The 18,586-nt window shown below is 47.8% G+C and overlaps 1 protein-coding gene across 16 annotated transcripts in view; it reads right to left on the bottom strand.

Annotated features, from left to right (window-relative positions):
• SIPA1L3 (signal induced proliferation associated 1 like 3) overlaps positions 1–18,586 on the bottom strand; it is a 237,412-nt gene that overhangs the window by 120,103 nt on the left and 98,723 nt on the right. Inside the window, exon 3 of one of the 16 annotated variants that reach the window (XM_089902923.1) lies at positions 16,355–16,539. The exons of the other annotated variants lie outside the window; for them this stretch is intronic. The gene's annotated coding sequence lies outside the window, so the exon portion shown is untranslated. The remainder of the gene's footprint in view (positions 1–16,354; positions 16,540–18,586) is intronic. 16 annotated transcript variants of the gene reach the window in all.

Raw genomic sequence — 18,586 nt, forward strand, 5'->3', positions numbered from 1 at the left:
GCCTAGAGCCCGTGCTCCGCAACAAGAGAAGACACTGCAATGAGAAGCCCGCCCACCGCAAAGAAGAGTAGCCCCCGCTTGCCGCAACTAGAGAAAGCCCGCGCACAGCAACAAAGACCCAACGCAGCCAAAAATAAATAAAATAAAGTTATAAAAAAAAAAACAACCTAACACGTAAGGGAAAACCAGTCCCTATTCTGTTGTTGGGGGTACAAACTGGCAGAACCTTTTTTGAAGGCGATTTGTCAATTAGATTAAAACCATGCATGTCTGTGGATCCAGTGATTCCAAAACCAAGAGAAATGCTGGCCCAAGAACCCAAAGCTGCCTGGACAAGGCCCCCCAGCTGCTTGAGACAGAACAAAATGAAGGCAACCTGAAAGTCCCTCACTAAAGAACTGATTAAATGCATTTTGATAAATCCATGTAATACAACCCCAGGAAACCATTAAAAAGAATGAGGGCACATCTAACATGCTGATAGGGTAAAATGCCCAAGAGACATTGATAAGGGACAAACCAAGCTGTGGAGAAACAGTATTATCACATATATACACACATACATATATACATACATATATATAAAAGTATGTGACATCTAGAGGAAAAAGTCTGATAAATAGTAATAATAATAATATCTACAAATATGAATCTAGCATTTACCATGTACCAGCACTTTATATATATGTGTGTGTGTGTGTGTGTGTATATATATATATATGTATATATATATATGTATAAATATATATATATGTATGTTACATATCATGTTCAGAAAACCCTATAAGGTAGATACAATTACTATCTCCATTTTACAGATAAGAAAACTGAGGCACAGAATTGTCAAAGATACATGTTGAAGTCCTAACCCCCAGTACCTCAGAATGTGACTGTATTTGGACATAAAGCCAAAGAGGTAATTACACACACAGAGACACGACCATGTGGAGAGACAGCAACAGGGCGGCTACCAACAAGCCGAGGAGAGAGGCCTTGGAGGAAACCAACTCTGCTGGCACCTTGATCCTGGACTTCTAGCCTCCAGAACTGGAAAAAAAAACTGTTGTTTAAACCACCCAGTCTGTGTTTTTTTTTGTTATGGCAGCAATAGCAAACTAATATAACTAGGTCACACAGCCAGTCGGTGCTGGAACCAGGATTTGAGCCCAGGCCGGCAGGGCTCCAGAGTCCATACCCTTAACAACATGGCTGACACAGCAAACCCTTTACCATGGTTGTTTTACCTCCAGAAAGTGAGACTGGGGGTGAGGTACAGGGAAAGGAGGAGTGAGACTTCGGATTTTTACTTCATAGGCTTTTATAATGCTTTATAATTTCTTAAAATATATCATAGTCTTGGGCTTCCCTGGTGGCGCAGTTGTTGAGAGTCTGCCTGCCGATGCAGGGGACACGGGTTCGTGCCCCGGTCCGGGAAGATCCCACATGCCGCGGAGCGGCTGGGCCCGCGAGCCATGGCCGCTGAGCCTGCGCGTCCAGAGCCTGTGCTCCGCAACGGAAGAGGCCACAGCAGTGAGAGGCTCGCATACCACCAAAAAAAAAAAAAAAAAATATATATATATATATATCATAGTCTTAAATATTAAAAACCAGTTACATGGAAATGAACATATACCACCCAACTCAAATGTGGGAGGAAGAAGTATATCTAGACCTGATTTGTCTTTTACAAGTTTCACTGTCTCTCATGGTTCCTAAGGAGCCACCACAGAGAAGCCAGAAGTGCCTGCACAGGCAGACATTCTGATGTGAATGAGAAGAAGAGAGGATAAAATATTTGAATCTTTAGAAACCTTTTTTTTTTTTTTTTTGGCCGCACCGTGCAGCTTGTGGGATCTTAGCTCCCTGACTAGGGATAGAACCTGGATCCATGGCAGTGAAAGCCCGTGTCCTAACCACTGCGCTGCCAGAGAATTCCCTAGAAACTTTTAAACACCCAATAATGGCGATGATAGTGATAATAATCATTGCTGATATTTTCATATCATATGTATGCTAGATACTGTCCTAAGTGCTTTTTTAAAACTTTTTGGCTGCATTGGGTCTCCATTGCTGCGTGTGGGCTTTCTCTAGTTGCGGCGAGCGGGGACTATTCTTCGTTGCATTGCGCAGGCTTCTCACTGCAGTGGCTTCTCTTGTTGCAGAGCATGGCCTCTAGGCGCGTGGGCTTCAGGAGTTGTGGCAGGTGGGCTCAGTAGTTGCGGCACGTGGGCTTAGTTGCTCGGCGGCATGTGGGATCTTCCTGGACCAGGGATCGAACCCATGTCCCCTGCACTGGCAGGCGGATTCTTAACCACTGCGCCACCAGGGAAGTCCCTGTCCTAAGTGCTTTATATATATTATCTTGTTGAGTCCTCAAAATATTTTAGGATATAGATCCTATTACCATTCCTGTTTTCTATTTAAGGAAATTCTGAGGCTCAGAGAGGTTAATTCACTCGCTGGGTTAAATGGCAGGGTCAGGATTCGAACCTAGGCCATCTGGCTCCAGAATTTGCCCCTCATGACCATGCCCTCCTGCCTCGCCTCAGCTCTGAAGGGGCCACTCACAGAAAGGGAAGCCTGACTCAGGGTAAGAGGTGCTGGAAGAGGCACGAAGATGCATTCAGCCAGACTAGTAATCAGAGCATTAAAACCCGAGACCCCACTTTATCGGGGTGACGCAGATTAGGAAGCAGGATGATGACAGCAAGTGGTGAGGAGCCAATGGGAAGGCTGGACCCTCCTGCCCGCCGGGGAGAGCGTGGGCCAGAGCAGCAGCACGGAGAGCAACCCTGGCTATCCCTGGGGGAAGACAGAATGCCTGTCTCCAGCCACAATGGGACCCCTGGACATAAACCCCAGGGGTTCAGAAGGACACAGGTATGTGGGTGCTCACTGAAGTACTGGCCGTGGTGGTGTGGAGCTGGGGGTGACTTGAACACCAGGGGACTAGAAATGTGAGGGTGGTGGATGCACGTCACATATGACTGTTCAGCAGGCAGACGTAAAGCACTGGAGTCCACAGAGTAACGAGATCTCAAAAACACGGCATTTGGTGAAAACCGGAAGAAAAAGAAAGAATTAGATATGGAGCCCAAAACCATTTCTGGAAGCAGATGTTTTCCTCAAACCTCAATATATATTTTGCAAGGATATGTACCTAGTTACAGACACACCACAATCACCCCAGAGTGGGGGAGGGGATGGAAGGAGGGCTAGAGGATGAAGAAGGAAAAAATAACAACAAAAGTTTACCCAGTGACACGGGAGGCAACACACACATCGTTTCCGCCAACAGACAAGTAGTCTGTGGGAGCAGGACTTGACTTGCCCTCCAATTTCTGGGGTTACGTGAGGGCGGAAGAAGAGGCAGAAGGCAGAAATTGGACACAAATCACTACACTTCTTCAAAAGAAAATCTTTGCTCTCAAATGCCACGGTCTGTTGGGCCTGACACAATTTGTTAACTTTGCCTCGGTCAGGGACCGAGTCTGGAGGCCTTTCTCAGCTGTGGCAGGCATCTGGTTGTCTACTCAATACCCACTCCCCTCTTCCCCTGGAAGATAGACCCCAACTGGTCCAAGGCAATCAGGACATGGCATTCCTCTGCGGAGTTGACTGGCCTGGTAAGGAGAACACATGACCTCAGCTGGACCAATCCTAGACTAAAGGGAAGTATTTATAACCCATGAAGAACTGGGCTCTTTTTTTTCTCTCTCTCTCCTGATGTCTGTGGACAAGAAAGCAGGTGGCCCTGTCACTGGCAGCCATCTTGGGGCCAAGAGGCACACACACACATATATATATATATATATATATATAGAGAGAGAGAGAGAGAGAGAGAGAGAGCGAGAGAGAGCGAGAGAGAGAGAAAGCTCTAGGATGAAGCTAACACTGAGAACCTTGATGGCAGACATTTGAGCTGCTGACCCTACCTCGCCTGCCATCCACTCACTTCTAGACTTCCAAGACATATTAAATGTCTTTACCGTTGGCCAGATGATGTCAGTGTTTTTGTTACTTGCAACTAAAAGCATCCTAACCGAGAACCACAAACTAGGCAGCCATTTTTCAACTGTTAAACAAGGAAAATCCCTGCAAGAGGGAAATGGGGCATCTGAGACACCAACGGGAAGGGATGCTGAATCCCAACGTACAGAGAACATTTACAAGTCTCAAGTTGCACGTCCCCTGCCTGTTGGGTCAGCACCACACGTGTGATGCCACAGAAACAGGCAGTGGCGCTGTCCCTGGCACACAAGGGGTCCGGAAACCTTCAGAAGTGGGTTACTTCGTTTCCTTCATTCTTCACAAGAACCCAGTTGCAGCCAGTTGCCTATGTTCTATTTCTCCTGAAAACGGCAGGGGGTTAATCCCCAGCTGGCTGGAGCTGAGGATGAGAGACAGGACAAGAAGCCCAGCCTGGCTCTCCTGCAGCGACTCTGTTCTTGAATCAAAGGCTGGATGTCTGGATGTAGGTACCCTGATATCTGAGTACAGCTGGACTCTCTGACATGGCACACGGCCTGAGGACTTCAGCGAGGAGACCCCACCAGCTGAGGTGCATCACTACTGCATCGGAATCAAGGGAAAGACCCAAATGAGATGAAAGGGGAGTCAAGGAGACCTGCCCTCTGGAGCTGGCCTGCCCTGGTGCCAATGGCCTCTCTGCCATTGTGACCCTTGACAAGTGATTTCATTTGAGCTGCCTCATCTATAAATCAAGAACAGGGACTTCCCTGGTGGTCCAGTGGTTAAGACTCTGCACTTCTACAGCAGGGGGCACAAGTTCGATCCCTGGTTGGGGAAGTTCTGCATGCCATGCAGTGCGGCCAAAAGGAAAAAAAAAAATTTAATAAAAATATAAAAAATAAAATAAAATAAGAACAGAAGTACCCATCTCACAGAACTGTTGTACGGATAAAATGAACTAACACGTGCAAAGTGCTTAGCATGGAGCCTGGCACAGAGTAAAAGTTTTAAGAAATGTGAGCTATTTTATTATCATTATGATCTCATGGTATCTATCTAATAAAGTATAATTACATACAGTAACATGTACCTGTTTGATGAATTTTGACACATGTCTACAGCTGTGTAACTCACACCCCAAACAAGATGTAGAGGCTGCCAACCACACACATTAACTGAGCGCCTTGTTCCAGGAGTCATCCCTGACCCTCTCCTTCACAGACTGGTCTGTTGAAGACCTACAAGGCTCTCTGGCCAGTTCGCTTTCATCTGCATTCAGGCTCACTTGCTGTAGGCTCTGTCCTCCAGTTTCCCTGACCCCAATCTCTCAGTGTGGCAGCCACAGTTATCACTTAAAAATGCAGACCTGACCAGGTCCCTCTCCTGCCTGAAACCCTTCCGGGGGCTGACCTCAGGGTAAACCCTCAACCCCTCCCTTGGCCTACAGGCCCTATGCTCTGCCCTGCCCTGCCCATCTCCCTCACCTCTGCAGACAGATCCAGATCCCCCTTTCTCTCTCTTCCCATCTCACTGGCAACTTTTTTTAATATCCATTTTTACTGAGGTAATTGTAAACTCACGTACACTTGTAAGATATGATACAGAGAGATACTATATACACTTTACCCAGTTTGGCAAATGGTAACTTTCTGCAAAAATGAAGTACAATATCATAACCAGGAAATGGACATTGAAACAATCTACAGACTGTATTCAGATTTCCTGCATTCATTTGTGTGTGTGTCTTCTGTTCTATACCACTTCATCACCTGTGTATGTCTATGTATCCACTAACACAACCAAGATATGAGCAGTTTCATTATCACGAAGATAGATCCCTCATGTTACCTTTTATAATCACACTCACTCCTTCATAACCCCCTATCCCTAACCCCTGACAACCACCAATATGTTCTCCATTTGTATGATCTGGCCATTTAAAAATGTTGTATAGGGGCTTCCCTGGTGGTGCAGTGGTTGAGAGTCCACCTGTCAATGCAGGGGACATGGGTTCGAGCCCTGGTCTGGGGAGATCCCACATGCTTCAGAGCAACTAAGCCTGTGCACCACAACTACTGAGCCTGCGCTCTAGAGCCGGCAAGCCGCAACTACTGAGCCCACGTGCCACAACTACTGAAGCCCGTTCTCCGCAACAAGAGAAGCCACCGCAATAAGAAGCGCACGCACCACAACGAAGAGTAGCCCCCCCTCACCTCAACTAGAGAAAGCCCGCGTGTAGCAACGAAGACCCAACGCAGCCAAAAATAAATGAATTAAAAAAAAAAAAAGAGTGCAATGGCTGGGTCATATGACAGTTGCACACTTAGTTTTTAAGAAAGTGCCAATCTGTTTTCCAGAGTGGCTGTACCATTTGACATTCCCACCAGCCAAGTAGGAGAGATCCAGTTCCTCCACATCCTTCTCACTGGCAACTCTGGATCATTCATTCGACAGATATTACTGAGCAGCTCCCGCGTGCCAGGTACTAGATGTTGGGTTTACACCACCAAACAAGACACATAATCCACATTATCAAACAGGAGCTTACATCCTGAAGGGTGTAGCTAGGCGGAACACAGGTCAACAAACTGAGTAAGTACTAAGGAGAAAATGAACAGTGATGTGATGAGGAGAGTGGGCAGGCAGGCAGTACAGCACAGTGGTTATGAAGCCACACAGCCTGGGTTCACATCCTGACTCCACCACTTCCCGGCTGTGGGGCTTAGGCAAGTGACCCATCTGTGCCCTGCTTCCCTCTTCTGGTTCCTATGAATACCTACCTCCTAGGGTTGTTGGGAGGACTGAACAAGATCCTGAGTGCCACGGGGCCAGCCACTCGGGTCTGGATGTGGACTCCATCAGTTTAAAAGTCTCTATAAGAGCCTCTGAACTCCCGCATTGCTGAGAAGCCACACTTAAAAGTTTTGTGGGTTTCCCGAGACAGGATGCACCCAAGTGCTCAGAAGGGAGACCCCCCCCCCCGCCCCGCAAGGGTCAGAGCCCCGCTCTGGGAGCTCTGGGAATGGGCGGCCATGGACACAACAGAAGAAGGGACAGCAAGGCCCTCCACTTACCCAGCAACTGGCAGAGGCCACTCCAGCAGAGGAGATGCCAGGACAGGATCAGAGGAACTGCTCAGGGTACCTGGGCCTCTCCATATACCCTGGGAATCTGACACCATTCCCAGGCTGGAGGACTCATCTGAGCCCTTGCTGAGGGGCTGGGGCACAGGGCCTCCCCAAACTCTTGGCCCACAAAATAGCCATTTCCTGTGCAGAGCTGAGGAGACAAAGGTAACCTGGAAACTCTCCTCTCCACCCTGTCCCACCTCTCTCCAGGGCCTGGCCCACAAGAGGGAACTGACAGAAGCATATTGGTTGGCATCTTACAAAAGAAATAGGGAAATGGGTGGGGGTGGAGCTATTGGCAGCTCCAGGCCCAGGAGGAAACAAGGCCATCTTTGAGGGGGGCAGGCTGGGGTCCCTTCTCTGAGAGGATGGGATCATGAATCAGTGAGGCCCCGAGCCTTTCTGAGGAAGAGGCGATGCTGCAGTGACCTGTTTTGCGGGCCTCCCAGTGGCCTGGGATGGATCAGCAAGCTGCTTCTTTCCTAAGGATTGATGAGTCTGGAACCAGGGCACCTTCTCCTTATGTAGACTGCAGACTGAGGGCCAGAAGGCAGCACAGCACTTCAAGGTGACAGGGGAGGGCTGGAGTCTCTGACCCTGACCCTGGCTTGCAGCAGTTGGTACAAACTGTTCTGGGGGAGGAGGGAGTCAGGACACCAGGCCTTGAAAGTGCACACAGGAGCTAAAAAGCTAAAGCAAACCAAACCAGCGTCATGGGTCTCGGGGCCATGGGAAGAAGTCCAAATCATTATGGATGGTTCGCCAGGCCCAGTATGACCCAGGCTGCTAACCTGTCCCCCCATCCCTCTGCTCAGGCCACACCAGCCTCTGTTCCTCCAGCACATCTCAGGGCCTTTGTACAGGCTCTTCTTCCTGCCCCCAAACAGCCTTGAATAAGACCCCACCTCCAGCCCTGTTACTCTCTTTCAAAGGCATTCTGGGCTTTTCTTTTAGAGTTTAATTACCAGTTAAATTATGTGGTTATTTGAGTGATTATTTGATATCTATCTCTCCCCAGTAGATGGGGAATGCCATGAAGTCAGACTAATAGCTCATCACGTTTATGGAACACCTACAGGTGTCTTACAGCATTGTCTCACAGACCCCTTACAATAGCTCTATGAGGTCAATACTCTCATTATCCTAATTTACAGATGGGGAAGCCGTATCAGTCCTGTTCACGGGGCCAAGCACTCAGCAAATAGTTAGTTTGGGAGAGGGCACACGGATGTCTGGGTTACACTTTCAATTATTCCTTCCCCCTAATACCCACGGTGTGTGGAGGGGAGCCCACTGGGAAGCCCAGGTCCACAGAACACACTGCTGTCACTCACTCTGGCACGATAGCCTCTGATTCCAAGGGCTCCTTCTGGTTCTAACCCCTCCCCAATCCAACAAGATACTAACTGAGCATATTTTTATTGTGCAGCTACTGTGTGTCAGGCGTGGCCAAAGCACTAGAGACACAGCAACAAACAAAACACACGGCGGGGGTGGCGGGGGCGATGACTGACGACGTTCACAGGCTCATGTCTGCCAGGGAGATGGATACAAAGTCCTGCTGTTCTGCAGTAAACAGATCAGTGGTTTTGTGGTGGTGGTGGTGGGGGGCAGGGGGTGGAAGGGTGCAAACAAATAGGCAGGGCTCTGAAGCTACCCTGTATGATACTGTAACAGTGGATACATATCACACATGTCAAAACCCATAGCATGTAGAACACAAAGCGTGAACCCTAACTGTAAACTATGTACTTTAGTTAACAACGATGTATCAGTATTGGTTCATCAGTTTTTAAAACAATGTACCACACCAATACGAATGTAAATAAAAGGGGAAACTTTTATTTAGAGTGGGCAGAGAGGGAGTTCGTGGGAACTCTCTGTATTTCATGATCAATCTTCTGTACACCTTTTAAAACTGCTTTTTTTAAAAAAAAAAAGCAAAGCTGTGTTTCTCTTGAATCCACTCCCATCAGCTCTATCCTTGATTCTCCCACCATCTTCACCTTCTCCTCGCAAATCTCCACTCTGCTGGCTCTCAACTCAACGCCTTCACTAATCACCTGGTGCTCAGGCCAAAACCTCAGTGCCATCCTCCTTCTCTCAACCCCACATTCAGTCCATTCATAGTTAGTATTGGCTCCAGCTTCAAATCATGGTTAGGATCTGCCCGCTTCGCCCTGCTTCACCTCCCACCCCTGCCAGCCTGGACCATGAACTGTAGCAGGAGCTCCCTCCCTGATTTCCTGGCTCCCTCCCCTGGTCCCACACACAACCAGAGGGACTCTGCTAACTTGAGTCAGAACATACCCCTCCACTGCTCGGAACCGTCCCACTATACATTCAGGAAAAAGCCTCAGTCCCTATAAGGCCTCACGTGTAACTCCCTGACCTCATCTCCTCCCATGTTGTCTTTATTTCACCTGCTGAGGTGGGTGTGTAATGGCATGTCATTGTGGTTAGCACTTGCATCTCCACGATGATGATTAAGGATGGTGAGGCAGGTACTTTAAATAATAATAACAATAACAAATGGTTACCATTTACACAGAACTTATTATGTGCCAGGCACTATGCTAAGTGTTTTTTTTGTTTTGTTTTGTTTTTTGCGGTACGCGGGCCTCTCACTGCTGTGGCCTCTCCCGTTGCGGAGCACAGGCTCCCGACGCGCAGGCTCAGCGGCCATGGCTCACGGGCCCAGCCGCTCCGCAGCGTGTGGGATCTTCCCGGACCAGGGCACGAACCCATGTCCCCTGCATCGGCAGGCGGACTCTCAACCACTGCGCCACCAGGGAAGTCCTGCTAAGTGTTTTATATATACAGCTGCCCTTTCCAAACCTCTTAGGCCAAATGAGTTCTGGGATTCTGGATGATTTGATTTTAGAAAAGCAATGGAGAGCTTATACCCAGCTGGGTCTAGGGAAGCATCCATCACATCAATATTTCTGCAGTGATGATAATCTGTCTATTGGGGTAGCATTCCACCTGGGATTGTGGATCTGCATTAACCCCCTGAATCCCCACAACCACTTTGCGAGGCAGGCAGTGTTATCTCTCGTTTATAGATGGGGAAACCGAGGCATGGGAAGGTTAAGTGCCTTGGCCACACTTGCACAGGTAGAAGTGGAAGGCTGGGATTCCAACACGGGCCTTTTGTACTACCGTCCTCTTTACTGGTTCTTAGGGTAGCTGACAGGAAATTAATCAACACTGAATGAATGAATGAATGAATGAATGAGATTAAGCTGGGCAAGTGAGAGAACTCAGTCTTTCCAAGAAGTTACTGCTCATGGCAGGAAGATCAAATACCACTGAGCTAACTGTATGTGTTTAACCTACTTAATTTAGTTTGAATACAAGACCTATCCAAATATAAAGCAAGATTTCCCCCCTGAAAAATGACCCTCAGCAATAAGAGCTGTGTTTCAAAGTTTTCATATTATTTTATTTTGAACAAAGTGCAATTTGGGAAAAGCCACATTAGCATCTAAAGATTTCAGTGATGCTAGTTTTGGCAACAATGAAAAAGGAGGCATATATTATAATAGACTCAGGAACTGTTCCCGAGGGCTTGACCTCACGATTCCAAGTGTTATAAGTCACTTAAAGAGGCCCTTTAAAGATAGAGAGCAAGATAGGGACAAATAATTGTAAGCAACATTCATTTAATTAACTAGAATTTTGAAAACTGAAAAAAGGCTGTGGAAAGTAAGGCTGGAAACTATCTTGAGGCAAGGTGCTGCTGTGTGGGATGAAACTGAATTTTCCTAAACTGTCATTTATTATTCATATCGGAATCATTAGTCTGACTGACTCAAAAATGAGTGCTTATGTAACTGCTTTTAAATGTTCACATTTTTTCATTTATTCATTTTCAGTAACTGTCTTAAAAAAAAACAAAGTGCTTCTTTTCCTTAACGTAACATAGTAAAAGTTACTGGCTACACTTTAGAGATCACCAATATACAACTAAAAGGGGAATTTAAAAAAATTGTCTAATGATATATGACTACTTGGGATACAGTTTCCAGCAACAACTTAATACACAGGTTCAAGAAGTGCCACATCACAAGCACTTCAGATGGAGGTGGAAATGATGCATTCTGGAAATATGGGTAGATGACTCAAAAAAGGGGCTCTAACGATGATAAGGAGGCCTGTGAAGAGTGTAACATTTTATGATGTGAGAGGATCTAAGCCACATTTTGAATTCGACATTTTTGATGTCATGATTCTAAATGTGTCACAAAATTAATAAACTGAAAAATACAGACAGGCAGCTGATCAGGTCATCAATATCCCTAAGCATTTCAAGCAGATCCCAAAACTTTAAAAACATTTTCTCTTTGGAAAGATGGGGAATCATCTTGTCTTGGGATACACACAGCATTTTTTTTTTTTAGTGCAAATATATTTTTTTTAATCTGGAAGGAACACTCCAGGCTTGAAAAAGTGATTATCTTGGCAGAGTCTGGGTCCCTGGATTTCTTTTTTTTAAACAACAAGCAGGTATTACTTTGATAATCAGACATGCATATAAACAACACAGCTTTATAACGTGAAGCTCACCGAAGGGCACAGTAAAGCAACAGTTCCCACCCTCAGCCGCACCCTGGAAACATCCGGGGAGCTTTAAAAAAAAACCCCATCCCACGCCTGGTCCTACCCTTGGTGACTCTAGTGAAATGTTCTGGGGTGGGGCCCAGGCCTTGGGGTTTCTTAAAGCTCCCCACGTGACTCTAATATGCCACAAAGATGAGAATTATTATTAAAGCAAAAATTTTCAAATTTTTCTGCAGAACATGTTACTAAGTGCCTTTCAGAAAATAAAAAGGCTCCATAGTCAAAGAAGCAGGTTTCTTCCCTGCAAGATTTCTCAGAGCCTGTACTATGCAAATGTGCACCAAGACTTTTACAAGAGGAGGACACAGTACAAGGTGGATAGATAACTCTGTGTGTGTGTGTGTGTGTGTGTGTGTGTGTGCGCGCGCGCGCATCCTTTCTTTCCAGCAGCCATGTTGTTAGCAAGCCCCGGCCATTCTACCTCCTAACCTGCCCCCCTCCTCACCCTCCATTCCCTCCCATCCTGGTTCTGTCCTCCCCCGTCTCCCGTCTGGACTATGGCGGAAGCCTCCTCCCTGCTCTCCCACTGGCCCTATAAATTCACTGCCTACAAAGGTGGACTACAGAGATCCTTGGGGCACACAGAGTTTGAAAAAGCTTCTGTTCCCACCCCTGAGACTCCCTGCAATGTCCCAACTGCCACCCAATGATCATGGAAGGGACCTGTCTTAAGGTAAAAGTGCATCATGGACAGCCCAGCTGCCGCAGAATGAACCTGGGTTCTCCACCACGCCATCCACGTTGAGCTGCCGAATCACCAGCCCAGAAGGCAGCCCCCAAAACACTTGGACTTGGGGTTGGGGAGCCCACACATTTCCTGACAGCTTAAGTCAGCACAAATGGGGTTTGCTACTACTTATAGCCCAAAGAATCCAAACTAAATGCTCTCTATTAAATGACCCTATTTCATTGGTCAGAAGTTTTTTCACAAAGTAAAATTATATTATTTGTTTCTTTTCTGGTTTCTTATCTGTCTCCCCTTCAAGAATGCCAGCTCCGTGAGAGCAGGGACATTTGTCCGTCTTGTCCATAGTTACGTCCCTCGGACCTGAAACACTGTCTGCCAAAGAGCTGAAACTTAGCATTTGCTGAAAGAATGATTGAGCTCATTTGATTCTTTCAACAGCTCCAAAAGGTAGGTGTTAACAAATACCAAACTCCCCCTCACAGCCACGCAGACCCTGCATGGTCTGCCCCCAGCTTCCTCTCCCCAACTCCGTATCCTACAGTGTTGCTGGCCACCTTCCAGTTCCTTCCCAGAACCAAGCCCCTTCCCAGCTCCAGAACTCCGCTGATGCTGTTCCCTCTGCTGGGACTGCTGCCCCCATCCATTAAGGTCTACACATCCTTCAGGCCTCCCCTCAAATGGCAGTCCTTATGAGAGACATCTCCTGACCTCTCGAAACATGTCAGGTCCCCCCGGATAGGCTGTCATGGCTCCTCCATCAGGGCACTTAGTGCAGATGTAAGGACACAGCGGCTTCTATGAATTCTTACTGAGGTTCGGTTTCCTCCACCGAACCTCTGTACTTCCAGAGCCCTCTTAGAAAACCCGGCACACAGTAGGTGCTTAATAAATACCACACTTGCCTATTGTGGCCAGGATATTTACTGCTCACTGAATACCCACATGCTCCCACATCCCAGCCCCTTGCAGTTAGTTAGGCAAGGCCACACAAGGCTAGTTCTGGGTGTGAGCAGAGGTGGCCTGCGTCACTCTGGCCTTGGCATCTAAGTGCTGTGGTGTGACCCTCTAGTTCCCCTGTACTGCCGTGGTGACCCTGGAGACTGTGTGTTCCAGTTGTGATGCTACAAGACAGGGGAGCCCCCCCCCCCCGCCCAATCCTGGGTCCCTGAGGTTCAAGGCAAAGCCCCCAGCTGAGCTGACTTGGGTCATGAGTAAGAAATAGACATTTGCTGTGTTCAACCTCTAGGATTTCAGGGTTAATTCGCTCCTGCAGCGGAATCTTGCCTCTCACTGGCATTCTGTGTGAATGAATGAAGGCAGAGACAACTGTGATTACAGACTGGGAGGTGAGGAGCAAGGCGGTCGCCTTCAGCTGGCAGTCCTGAACTCAGGGCGAGAGGGGCAGACTGCATAACTACTCCCCGGGGAATCACCACTTTCAGTGCCTTATGAGGCAGATGAAAGGGCCCAGAGCTCCCACTCCCTTCAGACAGAGCCTGAGGCCTCGGGGCCCTCATCAAACACAGCTCCTAAGGGATCACAGCCAAGTCTCAGCCCCTGGGAATTGGGAAGAGGCTGCTCAGAAGCCAGCAACACCCTGGGAAAACCCTATTAGTTAGGGGAAGCTGAAACAGCAAGGCTGCATGAAGGGCCTGGGCTAATTCGGGCTGACAACCTTCCCTCGGAATCACCCACTGGGGCTCTGCCCTCCCAGCTCCATCCCAGAGAATAAATCACACTGTCAGGTCTAATTTGGGACTCGGCTGATGGGTTGAGCAGAGAGAGCATCCATGCGTTCTGGCCACAGAGGTCAAGGGCAGCCCACACGCTGAAGGCCAATGCTGAAAGGCCTGGGGACTAATTGGAAAGGGGACTGGGAGACCAGAGGCTATGGGTTTCCAATACCCACCAAGGAAACTCCTCTCTTCTCCCGTAAAATTTCTGGCCCAGGCCTCAGCTGTACAAGCCCTGTTTCCAGAGCACAGTCCAGCTATATCCAGGCACCATGCTAGCTCAGGGCTGGGCACAAGGTAAACACTCATATTTGCTGAATAAATAATCCTAACAGCAGCAGTGAGCGCTTATTATTCTCTTCCAGGCTGGTGACTAGGCTGCCTAACTTCTGACATGCAGTAAAGGCTAATGAATCTAAGGGGCCACCGTCGCCATCTCATCTATTATACGACCACTTCGGCCAGGCACTAAGTACTTGAGATTCACAGTCACGTTGTAATTCCCAAAACAACCTTAGGAGGAAATAGAAGCTCCCAGAGTTAGGCTCCCTACTTGGGGCTCGTCAGTGATCAAGCTAAGACTAGACCCCAGGTTAGCTGGACTCTGTGCTCTCGGCCACTGTGTCAGCCCGTTGTGATTGATTTCGCAGCCTTCGAGAAGCTGGCCCTGAAGCCCCAAGCCAGTGTCAGGTGTCTCCTCAGAGTTCCCATGGCCCTGTGGCTTTCCCTCTTAGGACTCTCATGACTCTGGGTTGTTTACCAACAGAGCTTTCCCCAAATACTCTCTATCCAAGAGGGTATCCCTGTAAGCCTAGTGCTCAAATGGGATATGTTTGCTGGATGGACGGATGGAAATCCAAGTCCAAACCCTTCATCTTACAGAGGAAGGGGGTGGAGATTCAGCAAGGAGAGCTGCAGTGAAAGAGTTTCACTGAAGAAAGGGGAGGTGGAGAAGAGGGGGGAAATTGCTCCTTGACAAATCTCTATTCTTCCTTCAAAGCCCAAAGCTGCTTCCAGGAGACCTCCCTGACCCCCAGGCTTGCCTGGGCACTTCCTGTGGGCTCTCAACAGCCCCTGGGGTTCCCCCATACAGCCCTGACCACCCTGGGCTGTCACTGTCTGAGGGCCTGCTCCCTCCCTGGACGAGGAGCCCCCCAAGTACAGGGTCCGCTCAGCCATGAGGCCGTCTCACACACACCACTACACTACAGGGATGGGCACCGAGGGGGCGCATAGTAAATGTGTGCTGAATCAACCAGCAGAACCCCAAGAAAGGAAAGAAGGCTGGAAGCGTCATTCTGGGAAGAAGAGTTAAAAGCACAGGTACAGTGTGTTTGGAAAAGGAGGCCAGGAGAAGACTCTGCCATCTGCAAGCCACCAAGGGCTGCCAGGAGGAAGATGTGTGGCTGGTGCCCTTCATCAGGACTGGACCAGAACCAGTGAGAGACAGTTACACAGAACGGATGTGATTCATGAGGAAGCTTTTTAATGATCAAAACTTCCCTGAAGCAAAATATGCTGCCCTGTCCCTCCCTTCCTAGATGAATTTAAACTGAGGTCAGATAGCTAGCAGTCTGGGACGCCAGGACCTCTTACGAAGCGACAAAGTGTAGTGGCCAAGAGCGAGGGCTCTGGAGACCCTGCAAAGGTTCCCACCCTGGCTCCTCTGCTTGATAAAGCGCGTCACCACTCCCTGCCTCAGTTTCCAAGTCATTACTATGGGGAGAGCACAGCAGTGACATCACAGGGTGGGTGGAAGGACTGAATGAGATCATGCACGTAAAGTGCTTACAGCGGGGCTCGGCATACAGTCTGCACCCATTAACGTTCATTACTATTGTTTTTGTTCCCCTGTGGAGCCAGACGCTGTTGGCTGGATAACCCAACTGACATTCTCAGGTCCCTTTTTCTCTGGCTTCCTCCTCAGGAGAGGCTGAAAAGCCAAACAACATTTCTCACCTTCCTTGAAATAGGGAGAGGCTATGTGACCCATTTCTGGCCAATGAGATGTAAGTGGAATCTTCTGGGGAGGGGTATAGGGATTGCTGAAGTGGTTCAGAACTGAAAGAAAACCACACTGCTTGGAGGTGACTCTCCCCATTCCTTGTTCCAGTTGTAGCCTTGCAACCATGAGGGAAAGGCCAAGGGAATCAAGGAGGTCCCAGCCCGGACGTCCCTCAGCCTCTGAACTGACATCGGCAGCCAAGTACCTCTGGGTTTGTTGTTATGGGAGAGAAATTGAGCCTCGTTTGTTTAAGCTGCTGTGAGCTGGGTTTTCTGTTTTTGCCGCTGAAAGCATTCCTGGCTGATACACCCACCATGACACAAATGGCTCAGGGCACATGTCCATGGTCATCGTTTGCCAGCCTCAGTTCAGGTCCCCGGCTGAGAACCCCTGATCCAGAGGAGAAAGAGTGGAAGGTCAAGACAGGACAGCGTTTACCAAACCTCACTAGCTGTGCTTCACCCTTCCTTTTCAATTGCATCTATGTCCCAGCTGTACAGTTACTTACTTAATAGTTCCTTTAAATCAACTCACTTTTAAACTTGAATATATATACATATATGTAAAACAAAATCTACATTCCTACCAAAACAAAAAACTGGTATCTTTTGTTCCAAAGGTAACTTAATGAATAAATACAATGAGGGAATTCCCTGGTGGTCCAGTGGCTAAGACTCCGCACTTCCAATGCAGGGGGCCTGGGTTCGATCCCTCGTTGGGGAACTAGATCGTGCGTGCCGCAACTAAGACCTGGCACAGCCCAATAAATAAAAATTTAAAATAAATAAATAGATAAATAAGTAAATAAATAAATACAGTGAAAATGAACAAAAGATATTCATCCACATATCCCTGAAAGTTAGCTGATGTAGCATAATTTGGGTTCGATGGACAAGCAAGAATTCCGCATTTCTGTCTTCTATTGGGGAAAAAATATCAGCAGATCTGGCAAGACTTGGCGTTTCCCCAGGGCAACAAATGGGCTAGAGCTCAGTAGGGGCTGCCCCTCAGAGAGGTAACACGTTTTCCTGTTTGCCACAATTCCTGAAACCCTGTTCAGAAGTGAGAGAATTCGTTTAGCTCTCCTGGCTGGCAGATGGAAGAATTAGGTCGGGGTCCTGCCTTGTTCCTTCCCTTCAGGGCCTCCTCAGAGAGGCCTTCCTGGATCACCTGGTCTAAAATCACCCCCTTGGACTTCCCTGGTGGTCCACTGGTTAAGACTCCGTGCTCCCAATGCCGGGGGCATAGGTTCGATCCCTGGTTGGGGAACTAAGATCCCACATGCCGCATGGTGTGGCCAAAAAAAATAAAAATTAAAATCAAATCAAATCAAATCACTGTTGCTCCCCGTCAGTCCTCTTTCCTGCTTTACTGATCCCTGTAGTACTTATCCCCACATTTACTCGTTTGTCTGCTTATTGTTTTATCCTCCAGTAGGATGTCAGTTCCTGTAGGGAAAGGATTTTGTTTGTTTTGTTCATTCCTGAATCCCCAGCGCCTGGACCATAACAGTAGGTGCTCAGAGGCCTATTTGCTGAGGGAAGGAAAGAAATGAATGAAGGAACAAATGAAACCCTGTCTCCTGCTTTCCAGTCCCTAAGGCGCTCGTTACCATGTAGGAATGACGCCGGTTCTCCTGCGGTTTAAGAGGCAATACTAGGAATTCACTCAGAAACTGGAACCTTTTACCGCATTAAAAAGGGACGAGCTAGATTAAAATGAGTATCTATGATGCCACACAGATATATGTTAATAACCAAATAACTGAAATAAATGAGGGAGAAGGGACAGGTCTCCCTTAACAGAACCAATTATGTGGACAATTCATAAATGCAGAAGAAATGAGGAACGTACAAAAATCACCATTAGGGAGATACCACAGTGATAACTGTTGCAGGCAAGATTCACCCTACCAATGCATGCCAAAATGAGCAGGTGCAAGTTCAAGGAGAAACAAGTGTAGTCTCAGAGCACCTCCCCCAACATAACTATCAATTGCAAAGGGAAAAACCAGTTACTGGGCAGTGGAGAAACCCAGCAGACAGCACCTGGATGAAGTGATCCAGGTTAACAGCACCAGTGATGAGACACGTGGACCCGCTGGTGCCGTGCACCAAGGCGGGCCCCTCACCTCTGCCAAATAATGCATAAGCTCAACCCTGTCATGAGGAAACATCAGACAAAGCCAAACTGAGACAATCCACAAAATAACAGGACAGCTCTCTTCCAGAGTGTCACGGTCATAAAAGACAAGGAAAGACTGAGGAACCGATGCGGATTGGAGGAGGATTAAAGAGACATGACAACTAAATGCAGTAAGGATCCTGGATAGGGTCTTGGAAAAGAGAAAGGACATCAGTAGAAAAACTAGTTGAAATATGACTGAAGCCTATAACTTAGCTCATAGTACTAGACCAGTGTTCATTTCCTAGTTTTA

Source organism: Delphinapterus leucas, chromosome 20 (assembly GCF_059928025.1).
Source record: "Delphinapterus leucas isolate spDelLeu-1000000601 "Yukka" chromosome 20, BTC_Dleu_Yukka2, whole genome shotgun sequence".
In the NCBI taxonomy this organism is placed as follows: Eukaryota; Metazoa; Chordata; class Mammalia; order Artiodactyla; family Monodontidae; genus Delphinapterus; species Delphinapterus leucas.